At 30.9% G+C, this 12,652-nt stretch overlaps 1 long non-coding RNA gene across 2 annotated transcripts in view; it reads left to right on the top strand.

Annotated features, from left to right (window-relative positions):
* Nucleotides 1-12,652, top strand: part of LOC143239059 (uncharacterized) — a 251,545-nt gene that overhangs the window by 1,262 nt on the left and 237,631 nt on the right. The gene's annotated exons all lie outside the window — the stretch shown is intronic.

The raw sequence follows: 12,652 nt of genomic DNA, 5'->3' as shown, positions 1-12,652 counted from the left end.
CAGTAAATATCTTACATATAAATAAAATCTAACATCAAACAGGCTGATAGGCAAACTACTTGGTACAGCAAGTGTTGATAAAATTCAACAGCCCAATAAACAAACCACTTGGTACAGTAAATATCTGGCAACAATGTAACACCTAACAACAAACAAGTCTAATAGGCTTACTAGTTTGTAACAAATGTCTACAGCGTATGTAAAATTTAACAGCAAGTTACTATCAAAAAAAAAAATCCAACAGCAAAACACCCAGTGGGCAAACTATACACCAATGCAAGTATCTAAAGTATAATTAAATACAACAGCAAATAACCTGGTAAACAAACTGTTTTTACAACCAATTATTAATTAGGGTCTATCAATTATGAAAACATTTAACAGAATAGAACCTGACAGGCAACCTGTTTTCTACAACAGAACTTTATAGACAAGTAAAATTTAACAATAGACAGCTTGCTAGACATGACACAGAGAAAAGTAACTGAGTATTTATTTGCCACAATACAGAACAAAGTCAGTGATCTACTTCACTGAAATACATCATCAAATAAAGTGATAAAGATCTGTGACATTTAATTCAATCTCATAAAGACTGAATTATTTTCAGCAAATATCTGTAGATATAAACTGAAATCCTAGTTAACCTACCACTACAACTGAGATGGTACCTGTAAAACTACCTACATGGACAAGACTTCCCATCTGTCAATACATACCTTGGAACACGTGAAAATTTCTAACAAAACTAGAGTTTAAACTCCGCCTAACTTTCCTATATATTTCTTACAATGAAACATAATCGTCAAAATCCATTTCCTTGAAAGATTTTAATTATAACAAGGATGTAGTGACAACAAACAGTTGATGAAAGAAAGTTTACATACTGTAAGTGAAAGTTCAACTCCCAATATCAATTCAAACTAATTCCTCTTGCATTTCCTTCTTTCTATATTGAAAGTTTTATAACTTCTAAACACTATCTTCATATTAATACTTATAACACTGTTTATTGTATGTTTATATTAACATTCATAACACTGTTTACTGTTGTTTAACATTCATAACACTGTTTATTGTATGTTTATATTTATAACACTTTATTGTATGTTGATATTAGCATTTATAACACTGTTTACTGTATGTTTATATTAACATTCATAACACTGTTTATTGTATGTTTATATTAACATTCATAACACTGTTTACTCTATAATATATTCATAACACTGTTTATTATATGTTTATATTTATATTTATAACACTGTTTATTGTATGTTTATATTTATAATAATAACACTGTTTATTGTATGTTTATATTAATATTTTTTACTAAGTTCATTAATTTTATTTATTTGCTGAAGATAAAATATGTGTAATTCAAAACATTCATTACAGATGTTTACATATGTTGCCATGGCTCTACTGTTCATCGGTTTTGTTTCTATGTTCTGATTGCTGATAAAAGGGTATTTTTATGTAAGATGAAAATGAGCAAAAACAAGTTAAGTAACAATGAAAGCTTCTTAATTACTTAAACCAACAAGTTCCACTGTACATACTGAACACATATTATCAGCTCATACAAACCCATCAACTTGAGTATATCTTGTACCTCCAGGTATAGATAACACAAAAACAGTCAAACAAGCCTTACTATTGTGTAATAAGTAAACATTTCTAATCTATTCTTTATTGCTGAGTCACAGAAACTGAAATGAGTATCACAATATTTAGACCAGTCAGTAAACATGCAATATCTGAAGATGTAATTTCAAACACTAGTAAACAAAATTTAAATCAACATAAGCCATTGAAATTTGTAAACACAAAATGATAAGTCAATGTGACAAACCTTATAATTTATTATAACTGTAAGTTTACAACTAAGTTAAACATCCAATGTTTAATAATACAAAGTGTAGAGTATTTCATATTACATGTAAAGCATGTCATGTAAGCATTTATTAATGTAAAGCTAAATTAAAATAACGTTACTCACAAATATAAATACTGCATCAAAAACAGTTCTAGAATACATTGCTTTTTTATATATAAAAAGTAGCTGGTATGGATAGAAAACTCCAGCTTCACTCCTCTACATAGAGTTTTCTCACCACCACTCTTTTTACATATATATTTTTTCTAAAGTTTCTCATCATCACAGATCATTACTTTTTACTTTATAATGTGCTTGCACCAATATACACACACACATGGTGAATGATGTAACTGTACACTAATTCAGTGTCAAATACACAATTCATATCCATAGAAATAGTTATTTTTCAACAGACTTTATGAACTATTGTGAAAGAATAGTTGTTGTGGAATGAGTAACTAATATTTTTACATTCAAGAGGTGTTACAAATTTTATGGTAAATGTTTATAACTGTGATATACTTAACTGATGATTCTCAATGTAGAACAGTTATTTAAATCATAAACTCAAAACTCTATAGTGATAAAACCCTACAACACAAGTACTTTCATAAGGTGGATCTTCCTTCTTCAGGAGCAAACTGGGAATCAAAATTAGTATCATTTTGTATCAAGACTCTTAAGCTTGTGTTTTTTATGACTCAAAGTTCTATAATAATGGTTTTAATGGTTGTTCAGTATTTTGTTAAAATTATTATAGTCTATCCACATTTCTCTTAAAACCATTAGTATGCAGAACTGTAAGCATCTGTTGCTTCTCTTTAATAATTTGTGTGCATATCATCCAAACAAAGAATTAACACTCTTGATTCAACAATCAGACTACCACCACATAAGTAGAACTGTAAACATCTACTGTTTCTCTATGGTAACATTCTTCCATATCATCTGAACAAAAAATTACCACATCTAGCTTCAACAAACAAATTATTTGGTTTTGAATTTTCACAAAGCTACACTACGACTGTCTGTACTAGTTTTCCCTAATTTAGCAGTGTAAGACTAGAGGGAAGGCAGCTTGTCATCCCACCACCACTAATACTTGGGCTACTCTTTTACCAACAAATAGTGGGATTGACCATCACATTATAATGCCGCCCTGGCTGAAAAGGCTAGCATGTTTGGTGTGATGGGGATTTGAACCTGCGACCCTCAGATTATGAGGTCAGAGTGCCTTAACCACCTAACCACGCAAAGGCCCAACAAAAATATGATAATACCAATATATAGAACTATAAGAATATCATTTTTCTTAATGATGCGTGTATCATATGAACAAAAGAATTAACAGAACTAGATCCAACAATCAGCCTTTTGTGAAAGAAAGTCAGTATATCTAAATAAGCAAAAACAAAGAGATGGATATGACTAACTTGATTCTCTAAGTATAATAATTTATCATAAAACAGGAGGTTCTAATTTTACATTCTATCTTGTAAATATTGGTAATTTAAGTTTTATTTCTTAAAAACTACAGACTTTGTTTTGGACATTCATCATCATTCACCACTCGATTCCATCAAGGAACATGGGGCCACAATCACTTGTGGATTCTTCAACAGGTTTTTTAAGTGAGTAGGTTTTACCCCACTGCGGGCGTCCCTAATTTAGTAGTGTAAGACTAGAGGAAAGCAGCTAATCATCACCACCAACTCTTGGGCTACTCTTTTACCAACGAATAGTGGGATTGACCATCACATTATAATGCCCCCACGGTCGGGAGGGCAAGCATGTTTGGCGACGCGGGTGCGAACCTGCGACCCTCGGATTACAGAGAGTCGCATGCCTTAACGTGCCATGCCGGCCGGACATTGCAAACAAATAATTAAAGCCAAAGAAGCATGCAGTATATCACATGACACAGAAAACCAATATTTATGAATTTGTTTTAATATTAACATTTAAATGAATTAACTAACCATTGTGGGTCTGAGAAATATTAAGTTTTCAGTGTTTATGGCAATATCCCCTGAGGATTCAGGTTCAACAATCAGTCTTTTGTGAAAGAAAACTTCAAAGAGCTATTACTACAACAGCTTCATCACACTTGAGTAATGTTATGTTATTCATTAGTTTACTTTATACATTCTTCTAATAAATTAATGTATTGTGGTTCCTATGATTAATCATATTTTCCACTATTTTTGAAGATGCATCTAGAAGTTCTCATTAAGGTACTGAACCAACCTAACCTAACATATGAGCCTGAATAAACAGTATGGCTGTGAAACATTTGTCACTGTCTTGATCTCAGTGACTTATGATAAACTCATGTTTTAGTTTCACTGTAATTACTTGTACTATCTATGTAATCAGTGTTAGCTGTAAATAAGTAATAAGTGTTGAATTGATAAATTTAAAATGTATTGTTGAATAAATTTAATAAAGTTGTTTTCTGATATCTTTTTATAATACATTCAGAGTATTTTATACAAAGATTCTGATAACAAATGTATCAAACTGTAACAATGGAATATAACCTACACAATTTAAAACCTCTGATTACAGTTATCACAAATATAAAGTGTTAGTTAAACTTAAAATGGTAAACTCACTCTGGTTCTTAGTCTTGTTCTCAGATTTTGCTCATTTTCCATACCACATTACAATTAATAGCCGGAATAAATATCTACTGACAATACTGTTCACAAAAAGTTATCATTTGACAACCCTACAGATATAACTATAGTATAGAGATGTTGGGATGTTTGAATACTAGTTTAAATAACTATTAATGTTACATACTAAATTACTTTTCATTTTCTAATGTTAATAATACACACACGTGGGCTCACTGCAAAACTATAAAGCTTACCTAAATATTATAAAATATTTAGGTAAATAATTAATTATAAAATATTATAAATATTATAATGAGTAATTTGAAATATGAAAGAAACTAAAGAATGACCAAAAAGTACCATAAATAGACAAATAATTTCAAGAACATGTCTACAACTACAGAAATTAACATTATCAAAAGTCAACTATTACACATCTCAATTGGCAACAATTTATGTCATTTTAACAACGTGAACTTGTTTTAACATCTTGGAGAATTTTTCCAGCATTTAAACAAGAAACAATGGATATATAACCTCTTTATAATATTAGATTTTTCAAGAATATATTTTGTTTACATATTTTATAAACTTACTTGCACAGTACCATGAAGGTAACCTTAAACACCCTGTATGGTTCACAGATGATATCACTTTGTGTAACATGGAGACCACAGCACTAACTTAAAATGTATTCTTCATTATGGCAAAAATAATAACTATTTCTGTTATCTTAATACTTCAGATACAGTAACATCCCTTATAAACATTACCTTTTATAGTTAGATAATTTCTAAAATGCACACATATATACTTATTTACAGTATCTGTATTTTATAAAATATATCAGATCTACATAACTGTTTATCATATCATTTTCACTAATATATATTAAAAGTTGCTCACAAAATTCAAATAATGATGGTGGTTTAGTTTGAAACTGTTAACTTTTCTAAAGAAAACAAATAATGTTAAATTTTCCAAAGGACACATCTTTATCAGATGTTAAATACTTACAACTTAATTATATCAGACACAGATCATGTAACATTACAGAAATAATGTTTTCTGCTCAATATAGCAAATCTGTTGATACAGTTATTTTATCCAGCTACATTCACCTGTCAACATGTAACATTTCCAGTGTCTATATGTAATAAAAAATATGCTGATAACGTTTTATAGACGACATAAAATACTTACTAATTAATATAAAGTTTACACATACGTTGTAACATTTTTTTACTGCTTACTTTCTTTATGTAGAACTTTCATAATTTCTATAGCACTTATCACAACATTAAAAATGTGTAAGTGTTGATTATCATAGTTTTTGTACCATGTTGTGTTGTTTATATCAAAGTTAAGCTCACTGATTTTAAATAATGATTGATAAACTTAACAGTCCTAGTAACGTCCTGTTCTACATACTCAAATCTATATACATGTAAATATTAATGTGTGGGTACACATATTAAGGTACTAATGGTAACTATGAACAGAAATTTATTATATCAGTGAAATACATTTTTGTAACTTACACCTTTTCACGTGAATCATAAAATAATAATGTTAACTATTATTATATTTAGTACTCACATAGATGGTCACGTAAAACTCTTTCAAACAACTCAGCAACACTTTAGCTTCAGACATGACAAGTTTGGACTCATCAGTTAATTAATCCACCCATAGGTCTAAAGAAGTAGGATACAATAAAATATATAATGAACATATCAGAATCCATAAGACTTTGTTAACTACTAGAAGTTAGATTAAGATATAATTTAATGTTCATGTTTAAAGTTCAGTTTAATTCATGCAGAATAATAAGTAGATAGTACTGTAACTACTTTTCTATAGAATGAGCTCTGAATATCTTAAGGTGAACAAAAGGATCAGATCATGTTTAAGATCCATAATTATTTTGTAAGTATACTGTGTAAGTTATGTAATTTGTGTGGATATAAACCCAGTAACCCTCAAACAAAAGACAAAGATTATTTTGAACCCCTTAAGAATTCATGGAATGTTGACAGAGCTAATAAAAATTAAATTAACACAACATTTGTTTTGTTTAAAATTACTTTTGATGTTAAAATGAGTTCAAGTAATTATTACAAACAGTAAAATAATGTGTAATGGACCTATCAAATGATCTTTAATCAGGTCTGTTTCTTTCTTTGGTGTTTTAGAATATCATTAATTCACAAACCATTTCACAGTTTATGAAACTTATCCCAATCACAAATATCTATCATCTCTATCTATTCAGATATCTCCTTATCAGTAATGGTTTACTATTCCTTGTTTCGTTATGTACAAAACAGTACTCTCACCATCGCTTTTACTATTAAGTAAACATTCTGAACTGAGTTAGGATTCCACATGTTTTCTCATCAGAAATGAGTCATTCTATTGACAACACAATTGTCTCTTCATACACTTGAAGAGTGGTATCTTCACATCATATAGATATGCTACTTGCTACTGTTATACTTTGAAACAAAATTACACTTTATGTTATATTTCCAGCGAGTCACTGTGTTATCATTACAACTGATTCATAACTTGTATATATCACTGAATGACAATGTTTAATTTGAAATATCTCTTTCATATAGATCCATTTCATTTTACTTGTTCTGTGTTAATGTTTTAGTACCTGGGTCTACACAACCTGATGTATTAAGAACAAGTAATGTGATTAATAAAGCTAACTGTATATGCAATACTGTTACTTAGTTTACATATGTATTGCACATTCTTCTGGTGTGAATAGGTTTAGTTTTCGTATGTTATCCACTGTATTATACAGTAGCCAAATTACTGGGTTGTTACTGGTAAGGAAAATTACCATGTATATTACATTGTTATGGGAGTGACCAATTTGCTGAAACACACCATGACTATAACCTTTTTACATTTTAATAATAGATCTTTTCAAGCAGTATTGTGCTCTTTTGAACTGATAGCTCTATGAACATAGAAATGGATGAAACAAAAGTTCAAAAAAAGATCTCAAATGAGAAAAATATTGATCTGGGGTCAGAACACATATCTATCTTCAACAACCATCCAAGTGTGCCAGAAAGCAAAAAAATGTTATTTGTTCATGTAATGATGTAACTGAGGTTCTTGGGGGTGGATTATCTATCATCAACTCTCATTTCCCAACATAAATATGGAGTAGGCCAAAGAAAGGCTGGCCAAGGCAGTTTGGAATTGACAGACCCTGTGAAATCAAGCAAGCCAACAAGATATTGGGATATGTATATGTGGAAGTCGCATCAGGCATATATATAAAATCAGTTCATACTGTCTGTTTTGGGACAACAAACAACAAGGAATAGAAGCTGAAGCTGAAATGGTCCACAGATTCTACAGTACTTTGGAAATAAGGTACTGATTTCCTTCTGACAGAAAATGGCAGAATATGGGTTTAAAGAGGGAGAGGAACAGGGGAATATGAGACAGATGAGAAGGAAGGGAGTATAAGGAAGACTGGAGATGAAATGACTCCACTCAAGACTCAGTGACTAAGATAACCTCCAAAACAGGTTTCTGTAAAAAGGAGTCATATGTAAATGTGCACATCTCTTGAAGATGAAAGGAAAAAACATCCATGTCAAAGTGAATTCTGCCCAACAACACAGAGCTAAGGAAAACACATGGGCTAATGTACACAACAACAGTGAATGGCCACTTTCATAAAAAACTCCAAACAGGAGAATGATAGATAGCACCAGATAAAAAGTGAATGACAGGGAGGTAAACATAGGAAGGAGATTAAAGATAAACAAAGATGCAGTATCTAGATGTTAAACCTAAACTGGGATTAAAGAATCCAACTGTTTAGAATCCAAAGAAGAATTTGAATCCCAGTGATATGCCTAAGCATGAGCATGGTAGATATCAGACAAGGGAAGGTACACAAGCTCTTCAGTAAAAAAAATGTAAGTAGTGTAACAAAGATAGTTTATAGAACACAGAGGAAGAGAACAAAACATAAAAAAGCTTGTCTATGTCTTTATCTTCTTGTCCAACATCCCTAGGGTGAGGAACAAAGACTGAGAGTCAGAAGAACCCACAAACTGCAAGAAAAATTCCATATCTCTGTAAATAAGTGTCAAAACTCCTCTGCAAAAGATGTTCACTTGTGATCACAGCAACAAATGGTTTATCTAAGGTAGTAGTTGCAGATGAAGTCATAACAATAAAATACAAGTTCATAGCTAAATATGAAATGAGTGTATAACTCAAGATGAAAAATTTTAGTAAACACAAATACTCAACTTGCACATAACTGCTTTTAGACTATTAAAGTTGGAAGTTAAACACCAAACTAAGTTCAAATCTATGAAGCAAAAGTTAAGCAAAATTTCAAAACTCACAGCATAGCAAAAAATAAGTCTAAACACTTAGAAAAATGATGTGTGATTTAAAAACAAATGCATGGTGAGGATACATATGTTACATATGTGAAGAATAAGTATTCCCCTAAGAACTGCTTATTTCTAAATAAATACAACATGAACTATAATTAAATATTGCCATAATAAATATTAATGCTTTGACTTAAGATACTAACAATTTGTCTAGCCTTTGAAATTTTGTTTTTTCATCAATTAATACTGTTTGGAACACCTGCAGATTTTATAATATTGTTACAGAATTAATTTAACATGATATTGAAGTTAAGTGGTTACGTTTAACTGTTATGTGTATGTAAGTCATCTTACCAGTAATAAGAACAATCTGATGAAATAATAATCAGTGATGTCGAGAAAACCCACTTGTAGATATATATATACATGTAAAACAATTTTATTGACATCAAACAGTCAAACTTCCCAGGTAAAATTAAAATTTATATTTTCCAGAAACACCTAAAAACAACATTTTAAACGATTTTTTTCAGAGACTTTTCTCACAAAACCATCAACATAATTTCACAAAACAGACAGTTAAAAAATAATCTTACAAAAAGAGACCGTAATTCTATTAAAAACCTAAAACAAGACAAAACATCCAAAAATTCTAAAAGCAGATAAAGGTAATGCTATAGTTATAATGAATACATTCAAAACATGAAGAACATCCTATCAGACACAAACAAATTTAAACTAATACACACAAATCTTACAAAGACACAAGAAACGCAACTGAACAAATTACTACTAAAAATTGAAAAAAGCCAACACAATTTCACAAACACTTTATTCCTACCTACGCAAAACCGACTCACGCACACCACAACAAACAACAAGGAATAGAAGCTGAAGCTGAAATGGTCCACAGATTCTACAGTACTTTGGAAATAAGGTACCTGATTTCCTTCTGACAGAAAATGGCAGAATATGGGTTTCCCTAAGAGGGAGAGGAACAGGGGAATATTGAGACAGATGAGAAGGAAGGGAGTATAAGGAAGACTGGAGATGAAATGACTCCACTCAAGACTCCAGTGACTAAGATAACCTCCAAAACAGGTTTCTGTAAAAAAGGAGTCATATGTAAATGTGCACATCTCTTGAAGATGAAAGGAATAAAAACATCCATGTCAAAAGTGAATTCTGCCCAACAACACCAGAGCTAAGGAAAACACATGGGCTAATGTACACAACAACAGTGAATGGCCACTTTCATAAAAAACCTCCAACAGGAGAATGATAGATAGCACCAGATAAAAAGTGAATGACAGGGAGGTAACATAGGAAGGAGATTAAAGATAAACAAAGATGCAGTATCTAGATGTTAAACCTAAACTGGGATTAAAGAATCCAACTGTTTAGAATCCAAAGAAGAATTTGAATCCCAGTGATATGCCTAAGCATGAGCATGGTAAGATATCAGACAAGGAAGGTACACAAGCTCTTCAGTAAAAAAATGTAAGTAGTGTAACAAAAGATAGTTTATAGAACACAGAGGAAGAGAACAAAACATAAAAAAGCTTGTCTATGTCTTTATCTTCTTGTCCAACATCCCTAGGGTGAGGAACAAAGACTGAGAGTCAGAAGAACCCACAAACTGCAAGAAAAATTCCATATCTCTGTAAATAAGTGTCAAAACTCCTCTGCAAAAGATGTTCACTTGTGATCACAGCAACAAATGGTTTATCTAAGGTAGTAGTTGCAGATGAAGTCATAACAATAAAATACAAGTTCATAGCTAAATATGAAATGAGTGTATAACTCAAGATGAAAAATTTTAGTAAACACAAATACTCAACTTGCACATAACTGCTTTTAGACTATTAAAGTTGGAAGTTAAACACCAAACTAAGTTCAAATCTATGAAGCAAAGTTAAGCAAAATTTCAAAACTCACAGCATAGCAAAAAATAAGTCTAAACACTTAGAAAAATGATGTGTGATTTAAAAAACAAATGCATGGTGAGGATACATATGTTACATATGTGAAGAATAAGTATTCCCCTAAGAACTGCTTATTTCTAAATAAATACAACATGAACTATAATTAAATATTGCCATAATAAATATTAATGCTTTGACTTAAGATACTAACAATTTGTCTAGCCTTTGAAATTTTGTTTTCATCAATTAATACTGTTTGGAACACCTGCAGATTTTATAATATTGTTACAGAATTAATTTAACATGATATTGAAGTTAAGTGGTTACGTTTAACTGTTATGTGTATGTAAGTCATCTTACCAGTAATAAGAACAATCTGATGAAATAATAATCAGTGATGTCGAGAAAACCCACTTGTAGATATATATATACATGTAAAAACAATTTTATTGACATCAAACAGTCAAACTTCCCAGGTAAAATTAAAATTTATATTTTCCAGAAACACCTAAAACAACATTTTAAACGATTTTTTCAGAGACTTTTCTCACAAAACCATCAACATAATTTCACAAAACAGACAGTTAAAAATAATCTTACAAAAGAGACCGTAATTCTATTAAAAACCTAAAACAAGACAAAAACATAAAAATTCTAAAAGCAGATAAAGGTAATGCTATAGTTATAATGAATACATTCAAAACATGAAGAACATCCTATCAGACACAAACAAATTTAAACTAATACACACAAATCTTACAAAGACACAAGAAACGCAACTGAACAAATTACTACTAAAATTGAAAAAAAAGCCAACACAATTTCACAAACACTTTATTCCTACCTACGCAAAACCGACTCACGCACACCACAAATATACGGCATTCCCAAACCTCATTAACTAGATTGTCCATTACGACCAATAATGTCCACATATGAATCGTTTAATTACAATCTTGGTAAATACATAGCATGGGCATTCTCCAAATATGTAACATCAGCCAGCTCATTCATCAAAGACTCTTTTAATTTCAAGTCTAATCTAAATCAACTTAATCATAAAGCCTTAATGGCCAGTTTCGATGTTATATCCCTCTTTACAGAAGTTCCAACCACTGAAGCCTGCAAGATAGCCATAGAACTCTATATCCGAGACCCTAACCCAACTATAGACATTCTCAACAACCAATTAGCAACCCTCATAGAAATCACCACGATAAAGACAAACTTCATGTTCAACAATCACAACTATATACAAACAAATGGCCTAAGTATGGGAAACCCAGTATCACCAGTTCTAGCCAATATTTTTATGACATAAGTTGAAACACAAGCAATTAACACAGCATTACATCCACCACTATACTGGTACAGATATGTAGATCACACGGTTGCGGGATCACATCTACAGAACACACACTTAATTTTTTCAGTCACATTAACGCTATACATCCCAACATCAACTTCACATGTGAACAAGTGGAAGCAATCAAATATCATTTCTTAACCTCAAAATTACAAGAACCGATACATAATTTAAAACAGCAATCCACCGAAAAATCACCCATACTGGAGTATACATTCCTTGGGACTCAGCACATGAAACAAAACAAAAAACTCAATATACTAAGAAACCAAATAAACACAGCCATAAAACTATGCTCACCAGATAAAATGAACGATGAATTAGACAAAATAAAACAATACTTCATCAACATCAATAAGTTTCCTCTACAAACCGTAGAAAACATTATACGCACACACCTAGACATAAAGCAAAATCAACCAACTAAAGTAAATATATCTCACGATTCAAAAATCACGAAACCATATACT

This window comes from Tachypleus tridentatus, chromosome 13 (genome assembly GCF_004210375.1).
Source record: "Tachypleus tridentatus isolate NWPU-2018 chromosome 13, ASM421037v1, whole genome shotgun sequence".
Classification (NCBI taxonomy): Eukaryota; Metazoa; Arthropoda; class Merostomata; order Xiphosura; family Limulidae; genus Tachypleus; species Tachypleus tridentatus.
The sequence above is the reverse complement of the archived record's forward strand: the minus strand, read 5'-3'. Positions and strand labels throughout refer to the sequence as shown.